The following is a 15,107-nucleotide window of genomic DNA, read 5'->3' as shown; positions in this document are numbered from 1 at the left end:
CCTGTAGATGTCTTTTATGGCAGGAAGTGGTGCTCCGGCGATGCGCTGGGCAGTTTTCACGACCCTCTGCAACCCCTTCCGGTCCGAGGCAGAGCAGTTCCCGTACCAGACTGTTATACAGTTGGTCAGGATGCTCTCGATGGTGCAGCGATAGAAGTTCACCAGGATGTCTGAGGACAGGTGGTTCTTCCTCAGAGTCCTCAAGAAGAAGAGGCGCTGGTGAGCCTTCTTGACCAGCTTGGAGCAGTTGGTCGTCCAGGTGAGATCCTCGGAGATGTGGACTCCCAGGAACTTGAAGCTGCTCACACGCTCCACAGCCGTCCCCTTAATGTGGATGGGTGGATGTGGGTCAGCATTCCTCCTGTAGTCCACGATGAGCTCCTTGGTCTTCTCGGTGTTAAGCAGCAGGTTGTTTCTGTCGCACCACTCAGCCAGACGATCCACCTCCTCCCTGTAGGCAGCCTCAATTATGTTTTTTATGCATAATCTATCATATAAAATTGAATCAAATGGAAAGCCTCTTTTTAAAAATAGTTTTATGAGTTTTAATCTTTTAAAAAAATGTAATTATATGCAACTGTCTTTGACTTGAAGACATTTAAACCCATTTTCTGCATATTCTATGTCATGATCCTGGGCCATGTTGGCCCAGCATTCTTAGTTTCATGTATTTTTGTATTTTGTTCCTTATTTGATTTCCCCTTGTGACTTTTACCCCCTGTGTGCCTCTCTGTGTATCTGTGAGCCCTCGTTTCCCCTCGTGTTTCATTTAATGTTTTCCCCAGCCCGTTATGTCTGTGCTCTCCCCGTGCTCCCTCTCTCCTCCTGTCTGCGCCTCTGTGTACTTCCTGTTTTACTTTGACAGTCTCCCGTCAATATGCGTCATGTTGTGTTGCTCCTGCCCTGTCTCGTTATGATTATCTGTGTCAGCTGTGTTCCCCGTGTGCTCCCACCTCCCTCGTTAAACCTCTGTGTATTTATGTCCGCGTCTCCCTCTGTTTAGTGTCGCATTCTCCCTCATTCATGGCCGTGTGTTTCTCTGTGTGCTAGTGTATTGCTTCCCAGTGTAGTTTCTTATCAGTTTGTTTCGCTGTTTCCCTCCAGCAATAAAGCTGTGTTTTGAGTTCATTCCTGCTTCTGTGAGCTTGCGTTTGGGTCCACTTCCTGCCTGCCACACAGCCGAATCACGACATTCTAGCATATAAAATAAAATAATGTTTTGTGTCTACACGCGCTCTTTCTAGTAGATGCAAGTAAAACACAGCAAAAAATAAATAAAATCAAAGATTGAGTGGCACTAAGTCCTGTCGCTAGTGATGGCCAAATGAAGCTTTCTGAAGCACTGAAGCTTGTATTGAAAAACGGTTCATTACTCGAAGCTTTTCAACACAGTCCTCTCTGGTGACATCTGGTGGCCAAAAATACAAAGAGCAGCTTGAATCCACAAAATAAAACCAACTGCTTCATTATGATTGCCCACTCTACAGAGTGGAGTTTTGTCTGATATTGGGCCGCTGTTGTGTTGCTTTGAACGTGTATTTTTTGGTGGTTAAAAAAATGTGTTTTATTTGTTTAATAAATAGTTTTGACCAGTAAACTCTCCTTGTTTAAACATGCACCATGGTGTGGTCTTCCTTTGCTTGTGACTTCTTGATGTTAGTAAATACAATAATTGAAAAATACCACGTTACATATAATTAATATATATATATATATATATATATATATATATATATATATATACAAAATGTACAACACATTATGGAGTATGCTTCTGCTCTGAGGTCCTGCCTCCATGCACTTATGCAATTAATCGCTAGACAGGTGTATTTATAAATAATATTATATTAGGGAAATTTTCCCAGACATATTTTTGACCTGGGGGCAGAATTGATTGTGAAATGGAAAGGAAAAATGCTTATGAAATTGCAAATTAAAAACATGATGCATTTAAGGTAGCCCTTTTTCATTTTTATTTAAAAAGAGAATTTGTTCTAGTGTGCGATGGCCGAACCTGTTCCTTTTCGTGGAGATCATTTATCCTGCCTTAAGGAAAATCCCTTCACATGGAACAGAGGAGGCTGGAGTGCAGAGAAACTGGTAGAGATGCAGTTTTACAGTCTACCTGGGCCCCACCAACTATCAGATAAAGAGAATAAATAGATTAAATTGCTGCACATTTGGCAGACTAACATTTTCAGATTAATTAAACAATAAAATATATATTTTTACAACATTACATGTAAAGAGTCGAGTGGAAGTTTGTCTAAAGTTATTTAATGATATTTATATTATGGAAGCAGATTTTTGACATTTTACCTTTTTCCCGTTTTCAGATATAATAAACACGCACAAAACAAAAGCAAACAACAAGAACACAAAGCTGGAAAACCTACCCGATTGACAAAAATCAACTCAAAATTCTCCCACACAACAGAACCTCCTCTATTCCTCACTGGCTCCAAATCTCTCAGTGGAATGATCAGTGGTTCGCTATCTGTCACCATCAAAACACTCCACAAATCCCGTGAATGATTCGCTTCCTTATAAACCATTGAATCAGATACCGAAGCAGTTAGGTTCTAAATGAAGCTTCGGCCGTCACTGATCACGTGACTCTAGCCAAACGAATCAAGCTTCGACACAGTGCTTCTGAAGCAGTGTGTTGGTTTTTTTGACACACGCACCAGAGCTTCAGCTTCAAGCGGGCCATCACTACCTGTCGCTCTTAAGTCTGTTTTCACGTGTTTAGCAGGAGTGGGGCCAGTGGAGGTTTGCCCAGTGCTGCAGTGGGGATGTCAGCAGGAGGATCCGGGGGTTTCTCTGTGAATTTCACATTCCTTGTGCTTGCTCAGAATTTAAGTTTAATTTTTGCTGTAGAAAGAAGTTTTCTTCCCACACGTGTACAGTGGATGCTAATGTTTTTGTCACTTTTTACGGACTAAAACTTAAAGTTATGTCAGTACTTCCACGCTTTAAATCCTGCACGGTGGTACTCTCTCCCGCACTCCATATTATCCATTGTTGATACACACTTCTGTTGCTGCCACAGACGTCACATAATAGTTTCAACTCTTTAGTGAAGGCTTTCCACAGGTTTAGGAGTGTCTTCTTCCAGACACACATTTGTGAGGTCAGACACTGATGTTGGATAAGAAGGCCTGGCTCGCAGTCTCCACTCGAATCCATCCTAAAGGTGTTCGATAAGGACTCTGTGCAGGCCAGTCAAGTTCTTCCACACAAAACTCGCTCATCCATGTCTTTAATCCACGATTCTCCTTGCAACCACCAAACCCAGATTTGTCTATCAGACTACCAAACATAGAAGCGTGAATTGTCTCTTCAGAGAACACATCTCCACTGCTGTGGTGTGCAGTGGCAGCATGCTTTACACCACTACAGCCAACACTTTGCATTGTACAAATGTTTGGAGACACAGTCTGCTTGCCTAGGTGCTTGATTTTTTACACCTATCACCATGAAAGTGATTGAAACACCTGAATTCAATAATCTGGATGGGTGAGTGAATAATTTTGGCAATATAGTGTACATATATAGCATTTCTCTATGCATATATGTAACTGCAGTTACATATATTCAGGCTCTGATGGAAGAACAAGGAACAACTTGGAGTCGAGCATCTTGGTCAGGATACTTTATCATGTGGAGAAAGCAATCAATCCACTGTCCTTCCAATTGGTTGATGACCCACACCTCAACCTGAGCAAAGTGATCTTTTTCATTACTATTATTTTACTTGTTGCCAAATTAATGCAGTATTTACACATTGACATGCTCTTGTTTGATTTGTTATTTATTTAGCAGGCTTGTTAAAATTAATGTCCCATATAGGGAAGCTAGCACAAAAACACATCTGCAAACATTTTCAGTTTATAAATTATTTATTTAAATATAAATATTTTATCTTAATTGATAAAAGTGTCAGATTTTCAGATTATTTGTGACACAAATTATTTTTGCCATTATGTCTGATATGAAACAAAGAAATTGTAAAGATACAGTAGGAAGTTCAGCTTTGTACATATAAATGCATTTGTAAAATAATTTTATGTGTGGTCAAAGGAGCTTGCAAAGAAAAGCGTCTGGACTTCTTTAAGTTGCTTGAAGACGTTTCACCTCTCATCCGAGAAGCTTCTTCAGTTCTAAGGTCAAATGGTGGAGAGTCCCAGATATAAACCTAGTGGGAGGAACCCCCCACAGAGGGACAAAAGGACCCCCTGATGATCCTCTAATCGCCTGAGCCAAGGTGTGAAACTGGGTGTGGGTTCCAATCAGCCAGAGTTTCGGGTGTGTTCATTGTGAAACCTGGCCCCACCTTATCATGCGAATTCCTGAGGTCAGATGGCCCAGGATGTGAGTGGGCGTTAAGGAAGGGATCTCAAAACTGGATTATAGATGGCAGAGAGTTGGTGTCGTAAACCCCCGCCTCTGTTCAAAGATGGTCGCTCACAGTGGACATAGATGGCTTCTTTCACTCCTCTTTCAAACCATCTGTCCTCTCTGTCCAAAATGTGAACATTGGCATCCTCGCAAGAGTGTCCTTTATCCTTAAGATGCAGATGGACTGCTGAGTCTTGTCCTGTGGAGGTGGCTCTTCTGTGTTGTGCCATGCGCTTGTGAAGTGGCTGTTTGGTCTCTCCAATGTGGGACTCTCCACCATTTGATCTTAGAACTGAAGAAGCTTCTCGGATGAGAGGTGAAACGTCTTCAAGCAACTTAAAGAAGTCCAGACGCTTTTCTTTGCAAGCTCCTTTGACTACGATGACCTGGATGACTGAGAACCTTCACAGACAATTTTATGTGTGATTGAATCAATTTGAATTTGTGTGTGGCTTCAAACATGCATTTGTAAAATTACTCACAAACATTTGTATATCTCAGTTTAGGCTTATGGGTTATGTACTATAATATATTGTATGCATTTATCAACCTTTTAAGAAGAATTTATCTCCATATTCATTCATAAATTTGTTTCTTGATTTATTTATTAACATTTTATAATTCTTGGTGAGCTTGGTGATCATGGGCTTCCTGTCAAGAGGCTTTTAAACTCTCTCCTACAGTGTCTTCAGCTCAGTCTTCACCTTCTCTGACAGGTCAACTCCAACTTTCTGACTGTAGTATTTCTCAGCTCTATGGGCACGTTGAACATCTAACTTTAGTGTTGATGGCGCCATCTCGTGGCAGCCAGCCAACAATGCCATTTTGTTTCCATTTTGCAGGAAATGTTCCCAATCAGTATTAAATGGATTTTTTAAAAAGTATTTTTAATTTTTTTTAATGTATTTTAAGTATTCATTTTTAGGCATTAAAAGATGAATAAAAACACATCTGGTCAAAAACGCCTCCAAGATTCCTCGCTGTATTACTGGAGGCTAAGGTCATGAAATCCAGAGTGAGCGTCTGGTTAGATGCCTGGCTTCATGGATAGACAAATAAATAAAAACTAGTTCACAAGCAACCCCAGGTCAAAAATATACATAAGAAATAAACTATACATATAAGTTATTGTATATTTTATATAAATGGTCCGCTGGTTATTTACATGAGCACATAGAGGCATGGACCTCACACCACAAGCTTGCTCCCAACCTATAATGAAATTCTTTATTATTCAAATAGACATAATGTTCAAAGCACCAAAGTTTTAGCTTGCTATTACAACTGTCACGTGATGTTAAACAAAATCTTTAGCTCAGCTCTGCAGAGCAGGTCATCATCATGAAGCAGTCCAGTTCAAGTTTTTAGGATTAAGCTGCTCTTCATAATTTTGACCACCAGATGTCACCAAAGATGACACCGTTAGACTCTCTATGGTGTGAAAACATGTTACTTCCTGAATTCCTGTTTGGGTTTTTTTTTTTTGTTTTTTTTGTATTTTTGTCACACTTACATGTTTCAGATCTTTTTTTTTTTTTTTTTTCCAGAATTCTGAAAAAAAAAGACGTGCCCACTTTTTCTTGTTTTTTCTTTCAGGGACCCTAACCCTCTTCCATACTAAATGTAGGTGTTTATGATTAAGGGGGAAAAAATCCAAACCTACATGGCTGTGTGTGAATAGGTGATTGCCCCCTAAACTTAATAACTGGTCGGGGCACTCTTAGCAGCAACAACTGCAATCAGGCATTTGCGATGACTAGCAATGAGCTTTTTACACCTATGTTGAGGAATTTTGGCCCACACATCTTTGGAGAATTGCTGTAATTCAGCAACATTGGAGGGTTTTCAATATGAACTGCTTTTGAAGTCATGCCACAGCATCTGATTCAGGTACAGGTTAAGACTTTGACTAGGCTGATCCGAAGTCAGCATTTTGTTTTACTTAAGCCATTCGGAGGTGGACGTACTGATGTGTTTTGGATCCTGTTCCTGCTGCTGAACCTAAGTGCGCTTTAGCTTGAGCTCTCAAACAAATGGCTGAACATTGTCATTCAGCATTTTTTAGTAGACGGCAGAGTTCTGATACCATCGGACTACCACCAACATATTTTACTGGAAGGGGACTAAGGTAAGTAAAAGCACTACTAATGTTAAGCCTTAGATTAATTGTATGTTTTACCAGTGGCTGTCAAGCAGTAAGGAAAGCATTTTGAGGAAGCCAGTGTGTTTCAGGCTGATGAAATAGCATTTTTAAAATACCACAGTGATACACTCTCATTAACATCTTCGTGTATTACTAAACCACTTCATTTTTTGTAGAGCGTGTGTCTGTGTAGCAGACAGTGAGCAAGAGTATGTGACAGAGAGGAATACAGAGCAGAGGAAATGAAGGTTACCCTGAGGCTGATGGGAAGGGGAAATGACTTAAATTTGAATTATTAATATTTATTCATGTGCTGTTGAATCATCACAGAGTGGGGCAGAAGAGCTGATTCTTTGTTGTGTGTTTCTACAAGTAATATGTGTCTCTACTGAACTCTTGTACAGTTGTCTGTAAGAAGCCTTTTCTCATTATGTGAATCTGTGTTTCCTGAGTCTACTTCAGGACGTCCTTCTAGTAGAACATGTCTTCCTGTTCCAGCATCACTGCACTCAACATAAATAGCTCACCCAGAGTCCTGATCTCAATCATACAAAGTGATTATGGACTACATTATGTTATATGTTAATATGTCAGAGATTATGGCTGAAATTTGGTTTGGTGTGAGCAACTTCACCTGGTTCAAGAAGATGGAGCTGTGAAAGTATCTGAAGGAGAGATTTACAGCTTCAATGTAACATTATTGTGTGACCACTAATGATCAGGGTCAACAGTAGAGATTGATGTGACTGTTAAAGGTAAAGTTAGTAATAATTATTTTACTGAGTTCAATCTTTTCATGATTTACCTCTTTTCTTGGTAGTATGCCTTGCAAGGTAATGGAGACAGTGTTTTGTCTAAATGTTTATGTTTTAGGAAGTTTTAGGCTCAAACTTCTTTGACCTTTGTTGCATTACAGGTGAACATATTATTATGAGATATTATTTGGTGTCCTTCATATACTCAAGACATTAGTAGTCTTAATGCTTGTGAGCATGTCTTTGAATTGTGAACAAAGGACAAATCTACAGATTAACTTGTCTGTAATAAGTCAAAAAGGAAGTTTTTTTTTTTCATTTCTGTCAGATGGTTCATCAAAACACTCCAACAAACCAGAGACAGAAAACTGATAGAAGAGTAGAGTCACACCATAACACATCCAGTAAGGACAATGTGCCTTAAAATAGCACTTTATTTACTGCATTTGAACACTTTTAGTACATTCTAATAAAAATAGTAATTTCTTTATTTCATTCAAGGAATATTTAACAGCAGAGGATTTCTTCCAATATTATTGGTCATAACTGAAAATTAGTTTGTCAGCTAAAATTTAATTTAATTTTGAATAAATGTATTAATGTCTCTTGTCTTTTGTTTAAATGTGTTAAATAAACACCAAATATTCAAACAGCAATTTGTCTTCTGGTTCTAATTGTCAAGTAACCTTTGAGTGGAAATGTTTTGAGTGATATTTTGTGTTGACTCAGTATATAGCTGTGCTTTGTAATGAGGGCAGAAATGTATGTTTTGCTTGCTGCTTTTAATATAGATGAAGTTAAAAATGATGGTGAAACAGAGCAGGTTGAGTTTGTCAGAAAATAATATCATGAGCAGAAGAAGAAATAAATTAAGCTCAACCTCAGTATCACTCTCAACCGAGATTCCTCCTGCAACAGTTTAGCCTATCAAATCTAACTGTCAGGTACTAACCACATCTATGTGACTGCTTAGCAGCTGAACCCTTTGTCTTTAGCCATGCATTTAGAAAAATAATCTAAACATGAGAGAAAAAGAAAACAAACCTCGCAGCTTGTTTCTTGAGTCAGTGCTCAAACACTTTCGATGAACAGTTCTCAAAACAACCAGCAGCACACTCGTCTGTGCTGTAGAAAAAGAAGTGCTTGTACAGCAATTGAAGAGAGGAGAGATAGATATCACGTGTTGCTGCTCCACACACATGACCAGGGACATTTACCAGAATGAACGATCTTCTATGATCTCATCTCAAAGCTGAAAGATTTTCATTAGTATTTCCTACTTTGATTATCAAACATAAGCCAACTTCCAAATTTGGACTGCAGTAGCGGGTTGCCTTCCTAAATATTATTACGGGATGTATTGAGTTCAGTGCTGCATTGAAGAGCCTGATATCCACTTACGAGGACATTATACTGCTACTGTTCTATCGAAATTTTAAACTAATATCCTCATATGTTGCTCTCATTTTTCTTAGAAACAAAAATCAGGTAAAAAAAAAAAACCCAAAATCAGGTAATTCTTTGTTTTTACATTCATCGGGTCCCAATATGCCCAAATATCAAAGAGAAATTAAAAATGCATGCTGTGGAAGAGTTCGGGTCTTAGGAGGTTAATGTTATTATTAGTGCTTGTAGAATTACCCTCTGAGGATGTACAATGCTTTCATGATTAAACCATGGTGCACATAGGAAAGTAAAATAGTAATGGCCTAAAGTGTGATACATCAGAGCCACAGTGTTACAGACAAATAATCCTGGTGGGGATGCTTCATGATCAGAGTGCCCTGGCTTGTGTTAGCCAGCAGCTTCCCAATCGGGGCAAGCTTCCAGTAACAGTCCCCAGCTTAAACAATCAATGCTACACAAGACTACCTAACTCAAAAATATGAGTGTCTGTGTCAGATGTTGGGGTACCAGAACACTTATGAGGAGTGGGAAGGAAGAAAATACACACACAAGGTCAAGGAAAAATAACTTAGGGTTCCAGTGGGCCCTTTGAGCCTTTCAGTGTTAACATTTGGATGTTAAACTTCATACTTTCTGTCTGTGTGTTGTGCACTTACTGTTAGCGTGTAGTTTCTCATGTTTAGTGTCTAATTGTGGCACTGAAAGAGCCACTCGTGAAATAAATAAAAAAGTTAAATAAATTCCAATATCTGCATTTGGTTGAATGTCTCGACTGAAGCACAAAGCAAAGGAAGAAATATTTTCTACACTGAGGAAATTGGTCAACAGGTTTCTACAACCTGTGTGTGTACAAAGCTGTAGACATACAGCTTTCTGCAACACAATTTCTTCATTTGGCCTCTTTATTACTTCTTTTTGTGTAATGTTTGCTTTAAGATTGTTTTCTCTTAAGCATCTAAAATTGATTTATGTCAAAGTAACACACACATGGATGCACGGACCCAGCAGCACATTGCACTGTGAGATCAGTGATCAGTGTTATTTACTTCACGCATCTATGGTTTTAATCCTGTGTCTACATGAGATATTGATAAACTCAGGTAAACTATAAATTAATCACAAACACAGTTAAAATCAGAACATCTAAGGGCAGACAGATGAGGAGTACAGCATCTGAAAAACTGGAGTGCATGATGGGAACATCAGACGTCTGTTTGCTTTGACATTACAACATCCAAACAGAGAAGTGTTTCACTCACTTTGCTTCTGCTGAAATCACACGTTGACTTTTATTTTGTCGTCTCTCTGCTGAAGCAGTCTGATCATTTGGTAAGAAAACACATTTGCAGTTTTGTTTGTTTATATCAGACTGTGATATTGTGTTTCTATTTTTAATAACAAATTACTTTTTTAAAGAATTTACATGTTCCTTATTCATCACTGGATTCATGTATTTTTTCATATTTTTCCAGGTGATGAGTTTTGTGACAGTCCAGTCTGTGAACATCATGACAGGCATCATGTTACTGAGTCTCCTCTTTATTCCAAGTGAGTCGACTCATTTCAGTCATTTACATTCAGTTAACTTTATATTGAAGATGTTGAGAGGACAGGAGAAAAAAATTGAGAGATTTCAACATTTTAATGATATACTCTGTTTGTTTGTTTTTTCCAGAGCCTTCGACTGCTTGTCCTGAGTATTCAGACCTCTTCATCACTGCACCAACAGAGATGGAAGCTCTGAGTGGATCATGTTTACAAATCCCATGTAGCTTTAGTGCTGCTGGACCAGTAAAGTTTGACATCAGAAGAGCTGTCTTTGGAGTGTGGATTAAAAATCACTCCAATGTTAATAAATTTCCAAACAATGAGATCTTCAACAGCAGTGGGACAGTTAACATCTATCCAATGTAGATTACAGGAAACCTGAAGGAGAAAAACTGCACCACTTTGTTTTCCAACTTAACCACAACTTATACAAACACATATTACTTCAGAATTATGAACTGGCCGTTCAGAGTAACAGCTGTTTGTGATCCTCTTAAAATAACAGTTAAAGGTGAGAAAGTTTTCTTTTCGTTGTCCAGGTTTTCTGAAAACTAAAATGAGTAATCAGATGCAGCTTTGGGTTAATCAACAGAAAGAACTAAAAGGTCAATTATTACAGAATTCAGTCTGATTATTCTGTATTTATTATTATCCCAGAATGTCTGTACTACCCTAATGATATCACAGAGAGAATCAAATACTACATCTTGTTTGATGTTTGACCGTTTAAAAAACATCAAACAACATTAATGATCCATTTTTTCTTTTCTAACAGAGTAAAAAATTATGATTTTTTTTCTACTGTATTTCCTGTATTATCAGTGTGCATGAATACATTTTACATTTGTTCTCGATTGTACAGTAGAAACATGTATGGGGACTTTCAAACACCTACACTGAGCTCTGTCTGTATTTGCTGTATTTCTCTATTATCGATTTACAAATACGTTTGTGATGTGAAACCACAGATTCTCCTTGGAGGCCCAATATTACAATCCCAGGTGATCTGAAGGAGAAGGAGTCTGTCACTATAACCTGCTCAGCTCTCACTCCCTGTCCACACTCCCCTCCTCAACTCACCTGGAATCTCCAACAAGACTCTCACAACAAAATAGAGGAAAACACAGATGGAAGCTTTACAACTAAAATCCAGCAGAACATCACTCTGTCAGACACACATGATGGAAAGAAGATCAGCTGCTCTGCCAGATATCCTGTGAACCAACGAAAAGACACCAAGACAGCAGAGACAGAAGAGACTCTCAGTGTTTCATGTAAGACAATCAGAGTTTGTTGTTGGATCCTGTCAACTCATGATGATTCAGTGAAAGTCAGCTATTTATAATGAATAATGATAATATGTGACACACCTTTATCCAGATGCTCCTAAAGACACCTCAGCATCCATCAGTCCATCAGGTTTGGTGTCAGCAGGCAGCTGGGTGAACCTGACCTGCTCCAGCAGAGCCAAACCTCCAGTCAGCAGCTTCACCTGGTTCAAGAAGAGCAGAGATGGAGCTGTGAAAGTATCTGAAGGAGAGATTTACAGCTTCAATGTAACAGATGGAGGAGTTTATTACTGTGTGGCTACTAATGATCTGGGTAATCAGACATCAGCAGAGATTAACGTGACTGTTGGAGGTATTTTGTACACTGTCTTCATTACGCTAGTGAAGACTGTGGGAATCATACTGCTTTTGAGCACACTGATCATCTTTGAGTGGTGAGTCAGCTGCTTTTATCATAGTCATTTAAAACTATTTACAGGCTAACTGATTTAATTTCACTTTTACATTCATTCTATTAAATAGATGTTAATCATTAAACACTAAGAAAAAAATAACAACTGCTTCTCTTTTTAATTTCTTTCTGTTTTTTCTTCAGCTGGTTTAGATCAGGACGCTTCAACACACCAGAGACAGAAAGCGTTCATCTGAACAGAGCGGCATCACAATCTAATAATTAAAGTGTCTGCAAGAAGAGGACACACATCTTGGAGATCAGCAGTGTTAACATCTGCATGCTGACACAAACATCTGTATAGTACTCAAGTAATGTTAACATGTGTTTAAGTTAACTAACATTTTAAGATGGAAATCTATGACTGGAATTAAAATCTGCTGATAGCAGATATAAAATAATCATTATCTGATTATCTGACTGTTAAAGGTAAAGTTAGTAATAATTATTTTACTGAGTTCAATCTTTTCATGATTTACCTCTTTTCTTGGTAGTATGCCTTGCAAGGTAATGGAGACAGTGTTTTGTCTAAATGTTTATGTTTTAGGAAGTTTTAGGCTCAAACTTCTTTGACCTTTGTTGCATTACAGGTGAACATATTATTATGAGATATTATTTGGTGTCCTTCATATACTCAAGACATTAGTAGTCTTAATGCTTGTGAGCATGTCTTTGAATTGTGAACAAAGGACAAATCTACAGATTAACTTGTCTGTAATAAGTCAAAAAGGAAGTTTTTTTTTTTCATTTCTGTCAGATGGTTCATCAAAACACTCCAACAAACCAGAGACAGAAAACTGATAGAAGAGTAGAGTCACACCATAACACATCCAGTAAGGACAATGTGCCTTAAAATAGCACTTTATTTACTGCATTTGAACACTTTTAGTACATTCTAATAAAAATAGTAATTTCTTTATTTCATTCAAGGAATATTTAACAGCAGAGGATTTCTTCCAATATTATTGGTCATAACTGAAAATTAGTTTGTCAGCTAAAATTTAATTTAATTTTGAATAAATGTATTAATGTCTCTTGTCTTTTGTTTAAATGTGTTAAATAAACACCAAATATTCAAACAGCAATTTGTCTTCTGGTTCTAATTGTCAAGTAACCTTTGAGTGGAAATGTTTTGAGTGATATTTTGTGTTGACTCAGTATATAGCTGTGCTTTGTAATGAGGGCAGAAATGTATGTTTTGCTTGCTGCTTTTAATATAGATGAAGTTAAAAATGATGGTGAAACAGAGCAGGTTGAGTTTGTCAGAAAATAATATCATGAGCAGAAGAAGAAATAAATTAAACTCAACCTCAGTATCACTCTCAACCGAGATTCCTCCTGCAACAGTTTAGCCTATCAAATCTAACTGTCAGGTACTAACCACATCTATGTGACTGCTTAGCAGCTGAACCCTTTGTCTTTAGCCATGCATTTAGAAAAATAATCTAAACATGAGAGAAAAAGAAAACAAACCTCGCAGCTTGTTTCTTGAGTCAGTGCTCAAACACTTTCGATGAACAGTTCTCAAAACAACCAGCAGCACACTCGTCTGTGCTGTAGAAAAAGAAGTGCTTGTACAGCAGTTGAAGAGAGGAGAGATAGATATCACGTGTTGCTGCTCCACACACATGACCAGGGACATTTACCAGAATGAACGATCTTCTATGATCTCATCTCAAAGCTGAAAGATTTTCATTAGTATTTCCTACTTTGATTATCAAACATAAGCCAACTTCCAAATTTGGACTGCAGTAGCGGGTTGCCTTCCTAAATATTATTACGGGATGTATTGAGTTCAGTGCTGCATTGAAGAGCCTGATATCCACTTACGAGGACATTATACTGCTACTGTTCTATCGAAATTTTAAACTAATATCCTCATATGTTGCTCTCATTTTTCTTAGAAACAAAAATCAGGTAAAAAAAAACAACCCAAAATCAGGTAATTCTTTGTTTTTACATTCATCGGGTCCCAATATGCCCAAATATCAAAGAGAAATTAAAAATGCATGCTGTGGAAGAGTTCGGGTCTTAGGAGGTTAATGTTATTATTAGTGCTTGTAGAATTACCCTCTGAGGATGTACAATGCTTTCATGATTAAACCATGGTGCACATAGGAAAGTAAAATAGTAATGGCCTAAAGTGTGATACATCAGAGCCACAGTGTTACAGACAAATAATCCTGGTGGGGATGCTTCATGATCAGAGTGCCCTGGCTTGTGTTAGCCAGCAGCTTCCCAATCGGGGCAAGCTTCCAGTAACAGTCCCCAGCTTAAACAATCAATGCTACACAAGACTACCTAACTCAAAAATATGAGTGTCTGTGTCAGATGTTGGGGTACCAGAACACTTATGAGGAGTGGGAAGGAAGAAAATACACACACAAGGTCAAGGAAAAATAACTTAGGGTTCCAGTGGGCCCTTTGAGCCTTTCAGTGTTAACATTTGGATGTTAAACTTCATACTTTCTGTCTGTGTGTTGTGCACTTACTGTTAGCGTGTAGTTTCTCATGTTTAGTGTCTAATTGTGGCACTGAAAGAGCCACTCGTGAAATAAATAAAAAAGTTAAATAAATTCCAATATCTGCATTTGGTTGAATGTCTCGACTGAAGCACAAAGCAAAGGAAGAAATATTTTCTACACTGAGGAAATTGGTCAACAGGTTTCTACAACCTGTGTGTGTACAAAGCTGTAGACATACAGCTTTCTGCAACACAATTTCTTCATTTGGCCTCTTTATTACTTCTTTTTGTGTAATGTTTGCTTTAAGATTGTTTTCTCTTAAGCATCTAAAATTGATTTATGTCAAAGTAACACACACATGGATGCACGGACCCAGCAGCACATTGCACTGTGAGATCAGTGATCAGTGTTATTTACTTCACGCATCTATGGTTTTAATCCTGTGTCTACATGAGATATTGATAAACTCAGGTAAACTATAAATTAATCACAAACACAGTTAAAATCAGAACATCTAAGGGCAGACAGATGAGGAGTACAGCATCTGAAAAACTGGAGTGCATGATGGGAACATCAGACGTCTGTTTGCTTTGACATTACAACATCCAAACAGAGAAGTGTTTCACTCACTTTGCTTCTGCTGAAATC

At 38.1% G+C, this 15,107-nt stretch overlaps 1 pseudogene across 1 annotated transcript; it reads left to right on the top strand.

Annotated features, from left to right (window-relative positions):
- The first annotated feature begins 9,988 nt into the window (after positions 1-9,988).
- Positions 9,989-12,764, top strand: LOC143412355 (B-cell receptor CD22-like; annotated as a pseudogene). Its single transcript, XR_013100090.1, has 6 exons — positions 9,989-10,035; positions 10,179-10,254; positions 10,382-10,765; positions 11,223-11,528; positions 11,635-11,977; positions 12,139-12,764. The product of XR_013100090.1 is annotated as a B-cell receptor CD22-like (transcript).
- The last annotated feature ends 2,343 nt before the right edge of the window (positions 12,765-15,107 follow it).

This window comes from Maylandia zebra, linkage group LG9 (assembly GCF_041146795.1).
Source record: "Maylandia zebra isolate NMK-2024a linkage group LG9, Mzebra_GT3a, whole genome shotgun sequence".
Classification (NCBI taxonomy): domain Eukaryota; kingdom Metazoa; phylum Chordata; class Actinopteri; order Cichliformes; family Cichlidae; genus Maylandia; species Maylandia zebra.
Note: the sequence above shows the minus strand (reverse complement) of the source record. Positions and strands in the feature narration are given on the sequence as shown.